The sequence below is a fragment of the Lissotriton helveticus genome, chromosome 4_1 (assembly GCF_964261635.1).
Source record: "Lissotriton helveticus chromosome 4_1, aLisHel1.1, whole genome shotgun sequence".
Classification (NCBI taxonomy): Eukaryota; Metazoa; Chordata; class Amphibia; order Caudata; family Salamandridae; genus Lissotriton; species Lissotriton helveticus.
In genome coordinates this window covers 28659492-28681590 of record NC_136063.1, presented here as the reverse complement: position 1 = coordinate 28681590, position 22099 = coordinate 28659492, and positions in this window count along the sequence as shown.

The window sequence follows — 22099 nt, the reverse complement described above, 5'->3', positions numbered from 1 at the left end:
TAAGCCCCGCTGTAATAAACAATAACAAGTCCATTCTTTGTTATTTAAATGATGTAGTATTTATTCAAGAAGTATTGATGAAGAGAGCCCCACCAGGAGGAGTCTGTGCTCTGCTCAGCCCATTCAGCAAGTGATGACATCCAAACGACATTCTAACATTCCACATTCTCTCACGTCATACATCCTGGCTGAGCAGTACACTACATCTTCTCCCTTCTTTACAATGAGAAGGGTGAACTTACAATAAGTTACAAGCAAAATTTCTTCGAGAAACATCTTGAAGGGAAGGAATGAAAAATAGTATTTATTCAAGAAGTATTGATGAAGAGAGCCCCACCAGGAGGAGTCTGTGCTCTGCTCAGCCCATTCAGCAAGTGATGACATCCAAACGACATTCTAACATTCCACATTCTCTCACGTCATACATCCTGGCTGAGCAGTACACTACATCTTCTCCCTTCTTTACAATGAGAAGGGTGAACTTACAATAAGTTACAAGCAAAATTTCTTCGAGAAACATCTTGAAGGGAAGGAATGAAAAATACATTTTCAAACATGTAAATGAGTGGAACCAACCCTTCTTCCCCCTTTATAGAGAGAACAGATGCGAATAAGATGCAAGTGTTGCAAGGTAAAAGGAAAAGTGATGTAAAGATAAACGAGTGAAGAAAGATGAGATTTGCGCAACAATGGTGACACAAACACATGAATAATGAAGAATAGATATAGTAATCACCACCAGAGCACACTGGTTGGCCAGACCAGTGTGGAGGTGGCAAGAAAATGAAAAGTGAATGCAGGAGAAAATGGAAAGAAAAGATGTAGGAAGGTGTGTGAAGTACACCTAGGTGGATTCTTGAAAAAGTGAATCCACAAAACAGTTATAATCACAAACATGAAACGATGTAAGGTGAAATACAAACTGTAATTAATCCCATGTAAAGGGAGTGTGAAATGGGTACTGCGAAGTACTGTGAGAAAACGCAACTTTAAAGTTGTGTTTAGTAAATAAGCACTGAAATGTGACGTGCAAGGTGTGCATGAATGGCACACGGTAAAAAGTATTGCCTGAAACTGAATGTGGAGTATGACCACGAGAAACAAAGAAAATTTCCCTCAATTAGAGTGGAATATGTGGAGGGTAACCACATTGTATGAAACAAAAATGTGAAGTAAAAATTTCCCTAAAGTAGAGTGGAGGTGTGGAAGGTAAGTAACCATACGGTATGAAATAAAATTGACAAATGCAACATGGGCATTAGAAGTAGAGGTAAGCTATATAACGATGCGAAAAAGAAAAAAAAAATGCACATACAATAAAGTAATAATGTAAAGTACTGTCAGTGGTGTACATTCAAAATGCGTGCATGAATTGCAAAGAAGGGAATTCAAGCAACTGTAAAGAAGGACCCCATTGTGAAGTTGCACAATTAAAAATGCAATGTACAAAGTAATAGTAAACATTTTAGTCATGGATGACAAGTAACACAGCAAGATGAAAAGGACATGGTCCATAATGACATGGTGACACTCTGCTAAAAAGTAATTGCGCTAAAAATTATTAAAATAAAATAATTAAAGTGGTCACCGTGGTCTGAAAATTGAAATACTGGAAAGATTGCATTAAGTCGCTGAAAAGCTGTTATTCTTGTGAAGGTGCAGTGGTGAAAAGTAACCGCTAGATGGCAGTGTTGAAACAATAAAGTACTGTATTTGGAGAAACAAAAGATCGAAGTGATATGAAAAGCTTCCAAATGAGATGGCTTGTCTTAAAATGGAGAAGTAGTGAGGGTGTGTTCATCGCTGTAATACTCATGTTGAAATGCGATGGGCAAGTATTAAACAAAGCGTGCCTATCGCTGTTGTAACTGTTAATATGCAATAGACAAATTTATAATAAAGCGTGCCTACCGCTGTTGAAAAATGCTAAGATGCATTAGGCTAATTAATAACAATGCGTGCCTATCGCTGTATTGAGGAAGTTGAGATGACATAGAGATGAAGGATGACCGGACATGAAACGATGAAAAATGCCAATCTAAAATGGCTGCACGTCGACGTGAGAAATGCTGAGTGGCTCTCGGTGTCAGCGTGCTCCAAGGATTCTGGCGGTGGTAGAAGGCTGACTCACGTCATAGAAGAAGATGATGGTGACACGGTGGCGCATGAAACAGGTGAGGTGGCGTGCGCTGAGTGCATGCGCTCTGTGTGAAGCTCGAGCGCATTTTGAATTTGGTAAAGCGGTTTAACTGCCATGTAAAGAAGGCAAGTATAGGCATATTAAAATTAATAATGAAAATAAATAATTAAAATGCCACCGCTATGTACCGGACCACGAAGGGTGCAACAGTACGGAATATTAAGCGCTCTCCTCTGGTAAACGTAGCAAATAAGATGAGCTCACCTGCCGTGGTGTCCATACGATACTAGATTTGTGCGCTGTAGATTGTCAGCAATGAGTAAAATGTTCTTAGGCTGCCGGTAATTTGAAAATGATGCCTTGAGTATTTTGAAGAGAAGGCGAGGCGGCTGACACGCGATGCAGCTGACATCTGTGGTGTAGGGCGATCTGTGTCACAGGAACACGGATGAAGGCAGGTGGTAGTATGAAGGCAGTTCACAGTTGTCTGTGAATTGAGTAATCTGCCAATGGTAAATGGCACAATTGAAGTTTAGGGCGACCGGTGATGGTCACTGGTGGGGCTCATGGTGCCATAAATATGAGTTGCTGAAATTTAAATCTTGAATGATGAGGTAGCTTGAAAGTTGACGCGCAGGGCGATCCCATCCTCGTCGCCAATGTAATAAACAATAACAAGTCCATTCTTTGTTATTTAAATGTTTAAATGATGTAGTATTTATTCAAGAAGTATTGATGAAGAGAGCCCCACCAGGAGGAGTCTGTGCTCTGCTCAGCCCATTCAGCAAGTGATGACATCCAAACGACATTCTAACATTCCACATTCTCTCACGTCATACATCCTGGCTGAGCAGTACACTACACCCGCCCCCAAGCCCCACCCACTCGCCCTATTTAAATGAGTACCTGCACTATTTTCCCCCATTCAAAGCACTGAATATACCCCAAAACGTATACTTTCTATCCACATAATACCAGTTCACACCATGCAACATAATTCCACCACACAAATGCACTCCGCGCAATATGACGGCACACAATTTAATTCCAGTCCAACCCACATTCATGCTCTGGTCCAGTTCAAACCAAAACACAGGCAAGGCCAATAGCTGTATCTGGAGGAAATGCCAGACCTGTTGCATTTCCAGTGCTTGTTTAGTGCCTGCTCCCAGCCTGCCCTGGGGACCCCCCCCCCCCCCCCCCCCCCCCCCCCGCAACGCTCTCTCCTGCGCTTCGTGCGGCTCGTGGTCCTGCGTGCGTCCCTCCGTCACCGTCCCGGCTCTGAGAGGCGCTGGGCTCCGCGCGCGTCGGCCCCGCCCCCGCCCCCGCCCCGCGCGTGTTTACAATACTGCGTCGAGGCACGAGGACGGGAAATCCCCGAGCCGACTTCTGCGAAATCACGTGCTGTGATCACCTATCAGCTGCATCCGAACACACGGCGGGCGCGGCTTTGGTGAGACGTCACGCGGGGGCGGGGCCTCCCATTCAAAACATAAACAGGAGCACGTCCGGGTAGACGCCACTGACCATCCCAAACAAGCACCGGCAAATGCAAGAAGCTTGGGATGTATACGACGTTAATTTCATGCAATTTGATTTATTTCGTTTAGTCTTTTGTAAGTTTTAAGTTGGTATCAGAACTCAAATGCAGCCCTAGACGTTCATCAACCTGTTGTAACCTTTAATGCGTTGAACAAAGTGCGCAACGCCAATAGCTCTCTATCTCGAGGAAGCGCGAGACTTGTTGCATTTCCAGTGCTTTTTTAATGACTGCTCCGACCCTGCCCTGCTGACCTCGCCCCTTCCTTCTGGGTCTCGCGCGTCGCCCCCTTGCGCTCTCACCTGCCCAGTGCGGCTCGTGGCGCTGCGCGCGAGCCTCCTTCAGCACCTCGACTCTGTGACCCGCAGAGGCGCTCTGCACGCGCCGGCCCCGCCCACCTCTTGTGTTTACTATTCTACGCAGTAGGGCACGAGGACGGGGACCAACTGACTTCTCGGAAATCACGTGGTGTGATGAGCTGTCAACTGCAGCTGAGCCCAAGACGGGGGCGTGGCTTTGGTGGGGCGAAACATAAACAGCAGCACGTGCCCGAACCGGAAGTGAAGCTGCTCTTCCGCCCCTCCCAGCGCGTGCTGTCACCTGGGCCGGACCCGGGGTCTGAGGTGGCCGGAGAGAAAGAGAGGGGGGAGGGGGTTGTTGGGGGTGCCTCACCCCCGGCCCCCCACCCCTGTGCAGCATTGAGGAGTCTAAACCCCAAACAGACATGATCTGTAGACACACCACCAACTATCTCAAACAAGCACTGGCAAATGCAAGCAGCTGTACCAGCTAGTTTGTAATAAGTTTCATTTTTTGTAAGTTTTAGTTTGGAGTCAGAACTCAAATACAGCCCTCAATGTTCACCAATAATATCATAACCCTTTAATACATTTAAACAAAGTGCTTTTGTGCACTTGCGGTTTGCTGTGTGGAAAGGATGTGTCCAGCGTTATTCCATTAATAGGTAAATAGCGACCTGTGGCAGGTGAACGTCCTATATACAGTAAATGTATGTGTGCCGCCACGGGGGGCTTGGATGAGCAGCACAAGTCAAAATACAATGACATGCAACCTTAAATATAAACCTCTGACGTCCGAGACATCAACAGCCAGCATAGAGTAAATATGTCAGGTTAAAGCAAACAAAAGAAGCACAGATCATGCCCGGCCCGTTGTGTAACCTTGTGATACACAGGAGTTAGACGTGCAACATATAATAAATACGGACAGCCATGGGCAGCATTGGTGAGCTCTTGTGTAAAGTAACTGGTGGTAAAGGGACACATTTTAAAGGCTTCGTGTGGTGATGTCGGCAGTGCTTTAAATGGGGAAAAATAAGTGCAGGTACTAACTCATAAAAAATGAGCTAGAGGTGTAATGAGGGGGCGGAGCTAAGGGCAAGACCTGATGATACTGAACAACTTCTATATTAGTTGCAGCACATGCCAAAACACATGAGAAATGTGTTTATATAAATAAAGCAGATGAACTCATTACACAAAATGAAAGAGAAATGCGATAATATGTTAACATTTCCTTTTTTTGCAATAGTTGCACCTTCTTAATGTCATACTGTTAATTGCTTTTTGGCACAATACTATATATTTTTGAGCACGCGAGTAGGAAGAGACTGAAAATACCCCCACATTGCACCAACGCTCTTATGGCAACAAGCAAATGAAGCAACTCATCATGACCCTCCCCAGAAGATATCTCTTGTCTCTTCCATCAATCTGTCCATTCATCCTTTCATCCTTTCATCCTACCATTTACCTGCTGATGTCCACCATTTAACCTCTGCATTCTATCGTCTATTCAGTCTTTCATCAATCATTCAGTTTGTCACCATTCCGTCTATCCACCCTTCATATATAAACCTATCCACCCATCCAGCTCCAAACCTATCCATTCATCCTTTCACTCATCCATCTCTTTATCCACCCTTTCCCTCATTCATCAATCGTTTCACTCATCCATCCATCAACCCTTTCACTCCTTTATTCCATCCATCCTTTCACGCTTTCCCTCCTTTCACTCATCCATCACCCACCCTTTCATCCATCCTCCCTACCTTTCATTCATTAATCCATCCATCCATCCAGTATTTCACTTATCCACCCATCATCCGCCCTTTTATCCAATCATCCACCCTCTTTCACCCTTGCATGCTTTCACTCATCATCCATCTATTCATCCATCCATCTATACATCCACCCTTGCTTACTCATTCATCCACTCATTCATCAATCAACCCACCAACCCTTCCTCGGGGGTTCGGGTCTCTGTGCTGTCAGGCCTCCACTGTACCTCAGATGCTCCCTCCGGCAGCCCGGGGCCTTGCGCACACCATTTAATTATTGAGGACTCGGAGGCCGTACGCAACGTGGCTGTGTGCACCTTTTAATTCATCATGAACCAACTAAGAGCGAGGCTTGCTTATGCTCATCCGCTGAGTGAGGGGGCCCCTGGAGCACCCCCCCCCCCGCAACGCTGGGGCTGCGGGGGCCTGTGTTATGCCCCTGCCCCCTCCCTCCTCCCTAGTTTAACCTCTTGCGTGCTCCCGTCCGCCGGTGGCCGACGGGAGCACTACCTTGCTAGTGCTGCCGTCGACCAACGGCCGACGTGGCCCCGCCCATTTTGCGGAAGTGCCGTACTGCTGCGAAATTGCGGCCGCGGCAAAAGTGTTAAACTTCCATTGGGTAGTAAGCGCCCGATTCATGCAAGTATGGCTGTCCATTTGTGAGATTTTTGCCCATCACAAAAAAGAGGCTGCATTTCTCTTGGACGGTTCACATACATAACGGAGGGCCAGTTCCGGGGATTACTGCACAAGCCCCATCTCCCTAGTTCTTTAAAACTCATCTAAAACAAAAGAACAACAGCCCTAGTAAGTAACAGATAGCTTTGTCAAATCAACTACGGTACAACCAATCATATGTGAGAACCTCATGCTCCCACAGTCAACAACATCCAGAACACACTGTGCGCACCATACCAAATCCCCAGCAAAAACTAATTATCTGTGCGTTTTCTTTTTTATGTTGTTTTAGTTTGACTTAAATACCAGTTCACATGAAACTGCAACTGAATTTCCAATGCACCAACATTACCCCTGCAAGAGTGATGTCCAAAAGTGAAGCTCTTCAAACAATTAACAATTTGTGAATTTTTTGTCCCGATATTAAATTATATGTTACTTTGGCATTTCACATGATGGGGAATCAATTATTGCTATGATACTGGAGAGGCTTCATGGTTGAGCACATTGCACACACATTAATACCGCTTGCATTTCTTATGAACAGGATTGCAGCAGTCAATACTGAATTCATTAATATTAATTGAATGCCAGCTGCTGTATGTAAGGTGCATCTCCCAACTGCTTTGTAGTTGAAGGATGTGGCAAAAATGAGAAGAACTTGAGTGTGAGGCAAAACTAAATGGATTGTTTGCCACAATTAACTTTTTAAAATTCAAACTTGTCTTGTGAGAAGTAAATTAATTTCTCTGATTCAGAATCTAGGTTTAGTGTCTGCATTCGATACAACTAGAGTTAAGGCCACTATTGTCTAAGTCTCGGCTGCCTGTTTTGGAAAGATGAGAACCATCAGAAAATGTCTTGACTTCCTGCCGGTTGAAAGCTGAAGAACCACGGTTCATGTCCTTGTGACCTCTCATCTCGTCTACGCCAACGACCTCTACCTGGGATTACCCAGGTGTCTGATCAGAAGGCTGCCAATAGTGTAGAACGCGGCTGCAAGGCTTGTCCGCAAGGTTACGCTGTGCCATCGCATCTCTCCGCATCTCAAACAACTCCATTGGCTCCCAGTAGAAAGGAGAATTGAATTCAAGGCCCTAACAATTGCGTTTTGGGGGGAGGAGCCAAGATGGCGATCGAGTTGGCTGCGTAATCGCTCGGCTCTGTGAACCTCCTCACCCCGCACATACATCCTGGCACTTATCCTGAGCTACAACGGCATCTACATGTAGGCGAAGAGTCGCTTTCACTTACCGCTTGCTCCTGAAGCTTCTGCTTGCTGCGGACCCGTCGGAGTGTCCCCGACTGTTTTGAGGCCTTCGCGGAGCTGGGACCGGGGTCTCGAGTGCGGAGAGTGGCCGGCCGCGCCTGCAACAACAGCGGCCTCTGGTGGTGGTGAGGTCTCGGCCGGAGGAACCTAAAGACCTGCTTGCCGATGGAGACAGTGCCAACCCTGCCCGACTGGCGGAGAGCCATGTGGGGAGTGTGGTGCAGCTGGGTCGAGGAAGGCGTATGATTCTTAGCCCCCCATTCCGGTGTTGTAGCCCGGCCCATTGCCGCCTTTGCCCGGAGTCAGCGTGCTGCCCCCGGGGTGCGGCTGAGTTGTTAGCCTTTTGGTGACTCTCCGCTGAGAAGCCTGCCCTGGCCTGTGAGATTCCCATTGTGAACCCTATTCCTCCTTGATGTGAGACCCGGTCCCGTGGTGAGGTGGAGAGGGACGAGGCCAGAGCGGCTAAGATGGCGGAGAGCACCCTCGTCCGTATACCTCACCCGGGCAGAGAAGCCGATATGCGAGAGAGTCCTGGGGTCTGGAGACATGAGAGAGAGCCCACGCCCAGTGATGTTTTGGCTGCGTTAACAACTCTGCATGAAACCCTGATCCGGGACGCCCGGGATCTGGGAAGGAGGATGGCCGCCATTGTTGTCCCACCGATTCACATGGGTGGGGATGAATCACAGGGAAGCGCCGAGGTGCCCGCCTTTGCGTCAGTGATGAACGTTCCAGCTGTGCCTACGTTTATGGAGACGCTGTTGGTCCCGGTCCGTGACATCGCTTTGGATTGCTCCGTTGTGTTTGGGGCTCGCTCGTCGGGGTCTTTACCTGTACGGCGGCGGGAGAATCAACATCGATCCACAGTTTGGGTTGGCCCGGCGGCACTTCACCAATTGTCGGACTGTGTGTCTTTCTCCTCCTGGCTGGTGAGACTGTGTTCTGCCTGGGGGATGTTACCGGCCTCGGTGCTGCCACATACGGAGTTCCGCCATGCGTACTTGACTGGGCTTTGGGGGATAAGGTCCCATGGAGTATTGGCGCTTCTCGGATCGCCCGGTTCTGTTGGACCCGCCACACTGTACTGTATGCCGCTTGATGAATGGCCATATGTGGATACTATTGATAGAGAGGGCCAGGGATGATATAGTTTATGACATGATGGCACACAGTGTTGGCTGATGGTGTTTTGGAGGGACACTCCACGGGGATGTTACCGATTGACTTCAGGATTCTTGTTTACTGTGGCTCTTCTGACCTGCTTCTGATGTATAGTGTGCGCGATAGGTGGAGGAGGGGCCCGGGGGTCTGCTCGATGGCCCTTCTCCTTATTTTTTTCCTTTCATTTTCTCCTCTTTCTTCTATATTTCGGGTGTCTTTTAGGGCGAGAGGCACGCTGCTGGGGGGGGTAGGCCGTAGCCTTCTGCAGGGGTGCAGGGGGAAAGGGTTTGTTTATTTGTCCTTTTTTTGTCTCTATGGCCCTTTTGCCTTTTTTTTTTTTCTAGGTGTTGTCGTCTTCATGTTTCCTACAACCTGTTTTGTTTTTCAGGGCTGGGGTGCTGCTTCGACATGATATGTATGTGTTGTTTACATTTATCCTGACTCGTATGTTTTGCCCCCGTGTTCTTACGTGTATTCGCCCTTACTGCGGGATTCTGTTTCATGTTGCTATTGTAGGATCATGTGTGACCGTCTGGCACTTCTTTTGATATTTTTTTTGTTGTTTTATTTTACTTCATTGTAAAATTGACCTTCTTATTTCCTGTTTACTACGCTGTACGTTTAAATACGAGTCATATCCTGGATACTTACCTGTCCCGGCTTATGGACCGCCGTTTCTTTTATACTGCTTTGTTTACCTTGCGACTTGATTAGCGGCCGGCCGGAATGGTTGTAGACCCATCCTTGTATTTACGTGAAGTGATAATAAAGGTCTTAAAAAAACCAAAAAAAAACCAATTGCGTTTCGTGCCAACTAGGACAGGGGCCCTGGCTACCTGAGGAAGAGACTCCGCCCATACCACCAGGTGCGGTTCTTTAGATCCAATCACCAACGCTACCTCATTGTCCCCTGCTTCTCCAAAGCTAGGCATGGGGGTAGATCGTTTTCAGTGAGAACCACCAAACTGTGGAACTACTTCCCTCACCACTTATGCAAGCTAAACTTGGAGCATAAGTTCAGAAAGACAATGAAAGCCTGGCTCTTTAAGCTAAGGGATTAGCGGCCCGGTCCCTCTTCTCTGATGTCTTCCGCGTTAGCGCTGGGACACCTCGTTCTAGTTCGCTGTGCGCTCTACAAATGTTCTTTATTATTATTATTATTATTATTGCATTTTGAAAGTGTAGCCATTTTGCCCACTAGGCTGCGAATAGTGCACAACTCAATGGAGCACTGAATAATAGAAAATTACTGTGTCTTCCCGTTGAACACTGGATTGGATCTAGAGTGACGGGCCTGCTTGGGGTTTCGGGTGTGCCCTGATTTGGGATTGTATATCCATATTTCTTCACTGAGCTGGGATGGCTTGCCCATTATGCCTTTTTTATGTTTATTCTTTTTTTAATTGGGTTGTTCAATTGTACATAATGTCTTCTTAGTTATATATCAGGTAACAAAGATGCTTCTAACACTTTTTGTATAACGAATTTTCAACATGCTGCACAGCCACAATGCTCTACACCACAGCTTAAAGACATTGGCAACGCCAATAGCTCTGGCTAAACACTTATAAGGTCTCTAAGTTGAGACCTATTGGCTACGCCAATGCTTGTTTATCAATGACACCCTAGCAATTTGAGTTTGAATAAGAAACCTTGGGCTAAACGAAAAGGACTACTTGTGTGAAGTAACACGTAGTTAAGAACAGATAAATATTTCCGAATCATCTGAGCAGACTAAAGATTGCACGCTCAAGATTCAGCACATGATCAGTGCTCAAGAGCACTTCACATGGACTAGTATGGTATGTTCCATTAAGGACTCACAGCTCAGGCTGACTGTAAAGCATATGTGCTTTGCTAGCTCAGAAGGATTAACACACACCCACCCACCATCCTTTTCACATAAACTCCAGGTACATCAGAACCATATCTCCCTCTCTCTCCCTCTCTCCCCCTCTCTCTTTCTCTCTCTCTCGGTCTCTCCCTCTCTCACACACACTTCTCTTTCTTTCTTTCTCTATCTCTCTCTCTCTCACACACACACTTCTCTGTTTCCTCTATCTCTCTCTCAATCTCTCTCATACACTTCTCTCTCTCTCTCACTATCTCTTGCACACACTTCTCTTACTTTTTCTCTACTCCCGCTCACACAATTCTCTTTCTCTCTCACACTTCTCTTTCTTTCTCTGTCTCTCTCCCTCACTCTCTCTCACACTTTTCTTTCTTTCTCCATGTAATGTAAATGTAATTTGTACTTGTAAAGCGCACTAATACACATGGGTGTCCTGGCGCTGTAACGCATACCGCTGTGGAACCCTTCCTGGCTTTTCCCTGTGAAACGTCCACTCCTGGGCACCCCCGAGGTGAAGCCAGGCATCCCAGCGTTGTGGGGGCCGTTGTGGAGATTAAGCAAGCTATTGCCCAGAGTTGCAGAGTGGGAACCATGATTAGAATAGGCACCGAGGCGAGAATTATCAGGTCCGTGGAATTTTGAGCCCAAGACCCGCCGAGGCGGGAATTGAACCCTGGTCCCGGGCTAGACCTCTGCATCAGGGTCTGCCGCTCTAACCATTGAGCCACACTTCTCCACAATCCACATGTCTCTCTCGATCTTTCTCTTCCTCACTCTCTCTCACACACTTCTCTTTCTCTCTCTCTCTCTCACTCTGTCTCACACACACTTCTCTTTATCTCTATCTCTCGATCTCTCTCTCACACTTCTCTTTCTCTCCCTCTCTTTCTCTCTTTCCAACCCTCCTTTCCTCCAGGGTCAGTCACCAGTTTCAGTCTTCTCTTCTGATACTAAGGATTAAACTCAAGCGGTGGAAGATCTTTGCTTCCGCAAAAGTCCTAGAAATTCAGGTGAGTGACCTTTTGTGTGACAGAAAGAAAAGCCCACCAACAAATGCACTTCCCAAATGTGATACTCTGACTTCTCTGGGTTATACTGGGGGGCAAAAGGAGCAATCTACTCTGGACTAAGCGGAATAGTGTCCAGGGGGTGAAAATAGAGGAAGAAATGGTTTGCCAAAGGGCCTCACGTTGTAAAGCTTAGCTGGCATATGCACTAGTAGTTACTACCATGTGAGAGGGAAAAGAGTAATGCATGACTACAACCGCTATTGCAGTTTGCCCATGGTCTCCCCTTCTTTTGTGCCCTGTAATGTACCTCCTGGAGCATGGCTGGGACTGCTGGCACACGGCTTGGTCCATCCTCACAAAGCGGGTTACGACCTTTCCAAATCCCGTGGTCAACTTCTTTGCTGATGACCAGGGCACAAGTCCTATTAAAAGAAGTGGGGGACTGACAATATGCAAATGACCTCATGACGTCACGTGCTCAAGTGTCCCGGTGTCTGAAAATTACACAGGGACACGTTCAGCTTATTTCTGTGGGGCCCAACTTCTTGGCAGGGGGGACAGCGTCCACCCTGTGAAAAGAGTGGGGGGACGCTGTCCACCCGCGTGTACCCCCGTCTCGAGCCCTGCTGATGACTGAATACACCAACTCGTCTCCACCTGGTCCCGAAGATGTGACTCCCGTCCCCGTTCCTCTATGTGTGTTTCCATCAATCAATGCCCATCGCCATTCTCTGGGGGTTCTGCTCGGTACTCCGGATTCTCGCGACTCCTCCCCGTCCAGTGACGCCTTGCCCCAATATCCAGGCGTCTTTATGTATTTGTTATGACTCCTGTTCCTAATATCTAGTCCCGCCTTCTCAGTCTCAGCAGAGTCATCCCTAAAGTCACCGGGATCAGCATGTGAAAAGAAGGTGATCGTCGGTGAAAAGGACTCCCGCCAACACCAAGCGAAGATGAATTCTGAGTGAGTACCCCATTGATGCTCAATACTTGCCCCCAGCAGCGTCGGATTGGCACAGCTGGCAATCGGGCATTGCCCGAGGGAGATAATATCACATTTGCCAGCCCGCGGGCAGCTGCAGCCTTAGAGGGAAGATCGGAGCCCATTACAACTAAGTAAAGATAATGTCTGGCTCATTGTCTTATGTAGTAGGGCAATGAGCCAAACTGAGCAGGCACTGCATGTGGGGATCTCCCCGAGTGGGCACAGCATATATGGGAGTCTCCATGAGCGGGCACAGCATGTGGGGGGTCTCTTCCTGTCCTGAGTATCTTAGCACGACAGTGAGGCCACTAGGAGTGGCTGTGCTCTTTTTGAGCATCACAGCTCGCAGTAATGTTATCTGGAGGTGGGGTAAAAGGGGCTGTGCAGGGAGACAGATTACCTAACTATGAGGGGACTACTGTTCACCACTGAACCAAAAAAAAACAACTCAAACAACCAAAACGAGCAAAAGGAAAGATGTTTTTGACAATGCAACACTTTCTTTTTTAAACATTACTGTGAAAAACGTTAATTCTGGGCCAAAATGACGTAGGAAAGGGAAAATAGACACGAGAGGACAGTGACAAAATGGATTGAGTGGGGAGAGCAATGTGGAGATAAGCAAAAGGAGAAGTGAGACAGCAGAGTGGAGAAGAATGACAAAAATATGTAAAGAGGAAAAGGAAATCAAGTGAGGAAGAAAGAAACGGCGGAGGAGGGAGGATAAGGGTGCTAGAGAGTCAGACAGATGGAGGGAGGGAGGGGAAGAGATTAGGGAGAATAAGTGATGGAAGACATTGCAGAGAAGGTCAGAAATTGTTAAAGATAGGGATAAAGCTGGAAAGAGAAAGCGGAGAAGAAGGAGGAAGGAAAGTAGTAGGGGGTGTGGCATAACAGCCAGAGCTGACAACTTGGTTTGAGTCTTAGCGTTGGCTCAACGTCCTGCGCTTCTAGTGTCCATGTATAGCTCTCCAATACCACTGGTTCGAGCTTGCTTTTTATAAAACTCTAAAAATAAAAGTGAAAGACGAAGGAAATGATGGAGAGGAGCAGAAGGCAGTAGAGGGTGTCAAACATTTTCTGGTCTAAGAAAATAGAGGGATGGTTACTACCTCACATGCACTATCCTAAGTCTCTCCCTCAGTCCAGGGCTTAGTGTAGAGGTTGTTGGCATTCCATGAGGTAGTGATAAATGTAGATTAAAATCCACCTGTGGAATTTCCTTTATCAAACGGATATGGAATGGTAAAGGAAATTCCACCTGTGGATTCTCCTTTGGTTTACTTTAAGGGGGATTTGTAGACAGAGAGAAATATAGGAAAAGAGAGAGGGGAAATGTGAGAGACCGAAGCACATAGGTAGAATGAGAGACCCCAAGCAGAGGAAAATAAGTAGAGTATGAGAAAAAAGGAAGAACAAGGAGGGGGCAAAAAGTAATAGGGAGAATGAGAGAGCACAGCAAGTGAGAAAGGAGTATAGAGACAGAGAGAATGAAAGGCATTTGGAGTGAATTACTGCAGCTTTTTCAGATTCAAATCGAATTTTCTACTTAAATACAAAAGATATCAAGTTTGAAGTTGTGTGCAACCCCCAAAGAGATGCTTGCAGAGAGGCTCCTGAGTGACAACCAAAAGAGGAGGACTCCTGGTTCTTGAGGGTGAACAGAAGCCTCCAGACACAATGGATGCACATGGTTCTCTGACTCATGGCCTGATATAATACAGGATATTCAGGGATCTTTGATCAGGGTTGTAAAACATACGTCAGGAGGATCAGGCGCTCAAGACAGAACTCCAAAGATTCAAGCACAGGGCTAGCCTCAGGCCTGGAAACCCAGGAGCAATACCTAAGACCAAACCTACCACTCAACTACCCTCCTGGTTAATAAATACCAGCCCAATGGTCAGACAGGGGGACCTTCAGAAAACACCAATGCCCCAATGAATAAGACCAGTATCATACCCACCAATTTAGCTGATTTGGTGTCCACCGGTTCAAGATAATGTTATATCTGATTTCTGACCTGGCGTCTGGCTCAAGGCTGTGAATATCTCTGCTGGTCTCTTTACCAGCCATTCTGTATTATTACTGGGTCAGGACTTTCCTAGTTTTAGATTCTGTATGACCACAGGTTCTAAACCAAAAGGAAGAGATTTGAATTGGAATGTCCTTCCTTCACAAATAAAATGAGTGTGTGATGTATGAATTAGAACTGATTCACTGAAAAAACCATAGGTTTCACACCAGTTATAGTTAGGTGGAAATTTTACTCGCATAAAACCATTGAAATTCCCACGTTATAGTTAGTTGGACTCACTATAACTTGCACGTGCAATGCACTGCTGATGACGTCACATATTACATCACTCATGACATGGTCAGTGACATCACTCATGACATCACTGATGACATCTCAAATGACATCACTGATGACAACATCCTTGTGACAAAGTGGCAGACCTCCTATCAGCATAAAATAACCTTTGACATACACATTCAAAAATAGAAACTAACATTTTCTTAAAAAAGGAGAAACCAATACCAATTACAACAACTTATTAGGTAATTCCAACATCTACATACACATCCACTCATTCACCAACAGTTCTATATAGTCACTCATGCATGTACTTACTCATCATATGTACTCATACACCTATACATCCTGTTACACACTAATACTCATCCATATAGTTACTCACACACAAATTCACACATGCAAATAAACTATCAAAAAACCATTTACTTGATTATACTGCTATATACACACCACTACACATACTTCTACAGAAACGGAAACATATTTGCTCTTAAACAATCAATTATAAAAACACATACTCACTAACCCACCCAAACACACAATCATCCACCCATACAGTCTTGCACACATGCTGTCTTCAAAATACATACAAATAGTGAGTCACTCATTCATGCATCTGTGCTCTAAGTAATATCCCCCACCGAACCATACAGACACTGATACTGATACTCAAAAAAAAACTAAAAACCCATATACACACTCATGTAGCTACTCACCAACCCATGCAGCCACTTATACACAAAGTGAGACACAGATACAGATACAGATATTTAAATATTTAAACATTACTCGCTAATATATGTATTCACTAAGATACATTTAATAAGTCAGTTAACCAATCAATTTTAAACAAAAAAACATCCATTTAGACATTTATTTACCCATTTATTCTTCCATCAACCTTTAGATATACATATATAAAAAATATTTATTTTTCAGAAAGATACACATTCACTGGATGATGTCATCAGTGATGTCATTTGAGATGTCATCAGTGATGTCATGAGTGATGTCACTGACCATGTCATGAGTGATGTAATATGTGACGTCATCAGCAGTGCATTGCACGCGCAACTTATAGTGAGTCCAACTAACTATAACGTGGGAATTTCAATGGTTTTATGCGAGTAAAATTTCCACCTAACTATAACTGGTGTGAAACCTATGGTTTTTTCAGTGAATTTAATAGGTTTTTTAAATGCTAATTCCTAACTATAACTGGTGTGAAACCTATGTTTTTTTTCAGTGAATATATATATATATATATATATATATATATATATATATATAAAATTTCTATGGCAAAATGAAACCCCTCATTTTGTTCCTTTTCAAATTAAATGTATTAAGTGTTACCACTTTATTCCAATCAAGATGACTTCAGGTGTGCCATACTTTTGTCATAACTAAGACTGTTAGCGTTCTAGTTGTTCTGTAGAACACTCTGGGACATTCTGTCATTGGGCTATAGTTGGGCTACATCTGGCTGATATTTGGGCTACATTTTGGCTCTTTTATCTCTGGTGGCCATCTTGGGAGACTGCATATCAGAATTTTTTTAATGAAATATAAGAGGATTTGAGAAGTCACTCAAAATGTGCCCTAATTTTTCTTTCTTCAGCACTAATCATAATTTCTATGGCAAAATGAACCCCCTCATTTTGTTCCTTTGCAAATTAAATGTTTTAAGTGTTAACACTTTATTCCAATCAAGATGACTTCAGGTGTGCCATACTTTTGTCATAAGTAAGACTGTTAGCGCTCGAGTTGTTCTTTAGAAAACTCTGGGACATTCTGTCATTGGGCTATAGTTGGGCTACATCTGGCTGATATTTGGGCTACATTTGGTGTTTTTTGTCTCTGGTGGCCATCTTTGGGCTACATTGGGCAACATTTGGGGCTCTAACATATATATAGCCCAATGTAGCCCAATATATATTTTTTCAAAGTTAATTTTCGTAAAAACCACTGGCGCATATATCTTGAGACATAGCAAAGGCACATCGGGGTACCAGTCCCTACAATTTTGCCAAGTTTGGTGGAAATCCATTCAGCCGTTCGGGCTAAAAGTGAGTCCAACCGCCCTATGGAAATTAACATGGGGAAAACACGTTTTGGGACCCCCCTATTATCTCGGCACCCGCTTGACGGATCCCCCCGAAACTTTCAGGGAAGGAGCGGAGCGCAGCGAGGCAAAGTTAAGGAAAATTACAGGCAGATCCCTCATTCGGCGGCAAAGTTATTCCCAATAGAATGTTGCGGATTTCCTATGGAAAACAATCCTAACTATAACTACCTACTGACGACCGCCAGTAGGTAATAAGTGTTTTTTAGATCTATCTTCACCAACGAGTGCTCTGTTTGGGGCAAATCCTTTAAACAGTCTAGCACCTCCATTTTGAAGAATTTGTAAAGCAGAGTTATTTAGAAGGTTTAAATTCATGAATGGATGGTAGCCTTTGTCCACTTTTATGACTAAAAAGAGATTGCTGAGGAAACCTTTGGAGTGAAAGGGCACTTCCTGAATTGCATTTTTTTTGCAAGCAACACTCAAGTCACTTGCAAAATCAGTTATTTTTCCAGTACTCTGAAAGAAATGGGAGGAAAAGGAATTAAGTGTACAGGGAGGGAGAGTAAGATTCTATTTTGTACCCATGTATTGTGTGTAGAACCCATTGGTCTGATGTGATGAGCCTCCAATTGTGGAAAAAGAGGGCAACTCTGCCGCCCAACTTTCTTGAAGCAAAACAATTTACATTAATATGACCTAACTGAGTTTGTATGAGCTCTTCCTCTGCCCCATTGAAATCTTCCTCCATATTGGCTACCATGGTACGGAAAGAACGTGCATTATCCTGCCCAGCCACAGAAACCGACAGTACGACTTCCTCTTTGTGCATGGAATGAAGGGCGGTATGAACTCTACTGAAGGAAGCAGAGAAGTGACATCTCCCTTGACCATCTCTTTGAAAAACACAAGGAGAAAAAACCCTTTCAGATTCTGTTGAGCCTTAACCACTGAAGTGAATGTTTGCACATACGCGAACATATCTTTAACAAAATGATCTCCAAACAGTCCCTCTACTTCTGGTTCCAACTCTTTTTCCACCATTTCTGATAATTTGAGATCAATCCTCATAACGATGGTTTTGTGTATTTCAGGCAGGACGGACGCATTCCTGTTTACTAAAAAGCAAATAGCCCGCTGACTCCAACTTCGGACAATAGGTAAATTAACTGGAGAACTAGTAAGCGCTGTGCCTTCAGTTATTTCCAATTTCTTAGTTAATGGACCTGAGGCATCCAATCATTTATCCTGACGCAAATGTAGTGCAATATCGGTTCCCTTCTTGGGATTCTTATATTTCTTGGAAAGAAAAGCAACCATTGTTGATCTACAAATGGAGTGACTGACAGTTTATTTGGTAGCAATGGTAACTGCGGTAATCTGCGCGGAGCCTATTACAATCAGCTTTATCCGTTGGTTTTCTCACCCATGAGCAAGGAAAGATAAAATTGTGGCGAAGGAGCCCATTCTCCAGTTCTTGGATGTGAAATGATTCCTTGACCAGATTAAAGTGTGCCCAAAGAACCAAGGAGTATTTCAGAAGAAGTAGGATTAGGAGTTCGAGGGTCTGGAGTCCTGCGAGCTCCTTTATCGTCATCTGTATGTTAAAGAGGTAGAATGGAGCAAGGATTCGCACGTAACACGACTTGCTTGTACTCAAGTCCTCTCGACATAACGTTAATGTACTAATCAACATGTCTGTTTTATTAATATCGCATTACACAACATCTGAGGGAAGCTTGCATATGTGCCTTTTACTAACAATAATCTGCTTGCAATAATATGGCTGCTGCTACGTGGGATCTCTTACTGCGCATGCGTCTGTCACACTCACGTGACATGACGTATCTTTCGCTTAGAGGGAAACATTTGCTTCTGCGCATTAAAACTAAGATGGCTGCTCTGTGTTACAGTATGCATGAAGCTTGCACTGCTGCTTTTGCTAAGCTGTTCGTTCTGCTTAATACTAATGCAATAGTTAACCCCTTCCATGCTCATGACGAGCTCAGCTCATCATGCAGTACACTGCTTGTGTGATCATGACGAGCTGAGCTCGTCATGAACAATGGGATTCAAAGATCATCAGCACAGAAAATGAATTGCTGTAGCATTGATGTGGTTAATATAAAGTAATGGGAATAGAGTAGAGATAAGTGGTATACAGTACATTCATTTATTCTGTGCTCTAAAACTGTTTCTTTTCTACTTTTCATGAATCATAATCTTTGGGCCTGGGAGATGCTATTACTCCATCTTGAAAACTCACATCGCGCATGTCTGACTCTAAAGAGAAATGAAGTCATGTAACCTTGAAGCAATGCCAAGCTACCACGCACTGGAAGATGCGCATGAGAAAGCGAACTTTTGAACTTAAACGGAAGAAAACTTGTTAATATGTTATAACAATGTATTTGTTAATAGAACATTCATTGTCGGGTGAAATAAAACATACGTGGGAAAATAAAAATTGATGGGCGGGAACGTTGATAGAATATTCAAAAGAAAAGTGTCATTTGGTATGGTGTGATGACCTCTCCTCATTCTTTTCCAATCAAAATTTGGGATCCTTACACTTGCAACATTGGGGGGTGGTACACTGACCTGAAAAATAGTATAACTAGGGTAGGCTTAGCTAGTTAATTTGTCCGACTTGTCCGAATAGCTGACCTGTCACTGACCCAACACACTCAATAGGGATCGAGAGCAGAGGTGCTGGCGGAGCACTCTGTCAGAAGGTTCGAAACCCAGATCGGGGTTTGCAAGCTGAAGTGCTGGCAAAGCAATATGTCAGAGAAATCGATAACTCTTACCGGGTTCTGGCTGTTAGCTGCAGAGAGGGAGTAACGCAGGCGTTGCAACTTTAACTGCCTGTGCTGGTCTTAGCCTGTGGTGGTCCTGTCCTTATTCAATTTGGCTTTACCTGTCCTGATTCTGATCTGCACCTGTTTGCCTTTATGGTGCCTGCACTTTCGGGGTTCTGTCCCTTAAACTGACCCGTGGCCAGGGTTAGTTCTTCACACCATTCTAGGTAAATATTTCTATGTGGCTATGTCATTGTTCTGACTCCTTTTATCTTCCCACCCTAATGTTAAATGATAACGGTTTTGCATATTGTCGTATGTCATTGCTCTGATTCCTTCTCTTTCCCTACCCTAAATGACAAATGCGTAAAAACTGCCTTATAAAATCTATACATATTTTTATTCTAATCGTTATTTTCCTGATTGAAAATTTTCTATTGCTTAATGCTTGGATTAAGACACTTACAGAATTTTAGATAAAGAGTTTAAACACTACCCGAGTTTGTGGTTATTAAAGTGAGTGCAAATGTTATTTTCCTATTATTCTAACACCCTTGATCCCTTAGGACTTTAGGTACTGCCTTCAAGGATTGGTAAGTCAATGGTATAGGTCCTAAATGAAATTCATAAATCACTGATTAGAGTAAGTGCACAGGTTACCTCATTAAATCTCATCTTAGGTTGTTTATGGGCCCAGGTGAGTATGGTAAACCGAGTCGGGTGACCTGCGCGCTCGAACAGGTATCTAGACAAAATATTGAAAACACAAATATCACAGTGCGGAATATTGTATCAAAAATATCGAGCACAAGAGTATTGTATAGATAATTTTCCATGGGTAAGTTTTTATTTATGTAACTCCACATATATGTACCTTTATGATATACGTATCTTCAAGGAACGTAGCTCTGGAGTTAAGAATAGTAAATGTATTCGATATTCTCAATACTTTGGACACTGATCCGTTGAGATGGGATAGTGAAGGAAGATGACGAGTCTGAATCGAATCTGGATGGATTATGTCTTTGTGTCTCCTAAGAAAGGGGTCTCCTAAAAGGGACATTTGTTTGGTCGTTTTGGTCCAGGGTCTTGTATTCAATTCAATTCAATTCAATTCAGCTTTATTCGATTTTTGTTTAAAATCATAAAAGCATACATTTAAAAGCACTCATGACAAAAGTTACATACACAAAACAGAATAACAAAAACACAACGTTGGTCCATGCAACATGAGTTAGTTCCTTTGTTTCATAGCAGGATTCATTATTTTCTATACCCATGGCCAATGTGCATTGTTCCGGAGTGATTAAAGGTGGAAAAACTATGGCTACAGAGTGCACTGGTGTTTCTACTCTTCGAGTGTGCTGACTCTGCCCTTGGTTTTGGATGAGCGCCATAAAGCATGCTTGGGTAAAAGTCTCGTAGATCCCAGACGGATATGGGGCCAGCACCTTCACGGGGGTACACAGTTCGCAGGTAAGGAACGACTAAGCAACTTCTAAATTTTATTAAGACAAGATCACCATCAATATCTTTTTTTAGGTGGCCTAGCCAACCCACCCTTCTAACCGACATGATGGTACCGTCCAAACCTAGGGGCAGGGGCCGGTTTTTAGTTAACCAGTGCGTGGCTTTGTTGAGTAAGTCTAGTTCCCGCTCAGTTTTTCCACGTTTGAGCGCTGGGACTCCTGTAAGAACACACACAAATGGTGCAGCCTCCGGAGGTAGCTGTATGTGTGTTGTATTGTTAGGCTCTACTCTTGTAGCAATATGTTGTAAGGAGCCGGATTTGGGGTTAACTTTAGGGGGATTAGGGGTGGAAGGGTAGGGACTAGGAGGTGAGTTTGATTGTTAGTGCTTGAATCAGGTGGGTTGGAACAGATTCTTGTAACAGGATTATCAGTATGAATTTGGTTGGCCTTTAAACATTTCTCTATTCCCAACAACCTATCCTCTAGGGTGGAAATTTTGACAAGCAAGGGTGAAATGAGTGAACTGACCAGTTCTTTAATGTGGGACAAAAAGTCCGAATTGAAGGATAATACCACTTGGTCTATTTTTTCTTCCAATTTTGATAATGGGTTAGAGGCAGTGAGTGGGGAACTAAAACACAGTTTTTGTTGTTTTGATTTGTTCCCTGTGGGGTTGACCCCATCCCACTTCCTTCCAGATGGGGACTGGGGAACAACTGTGT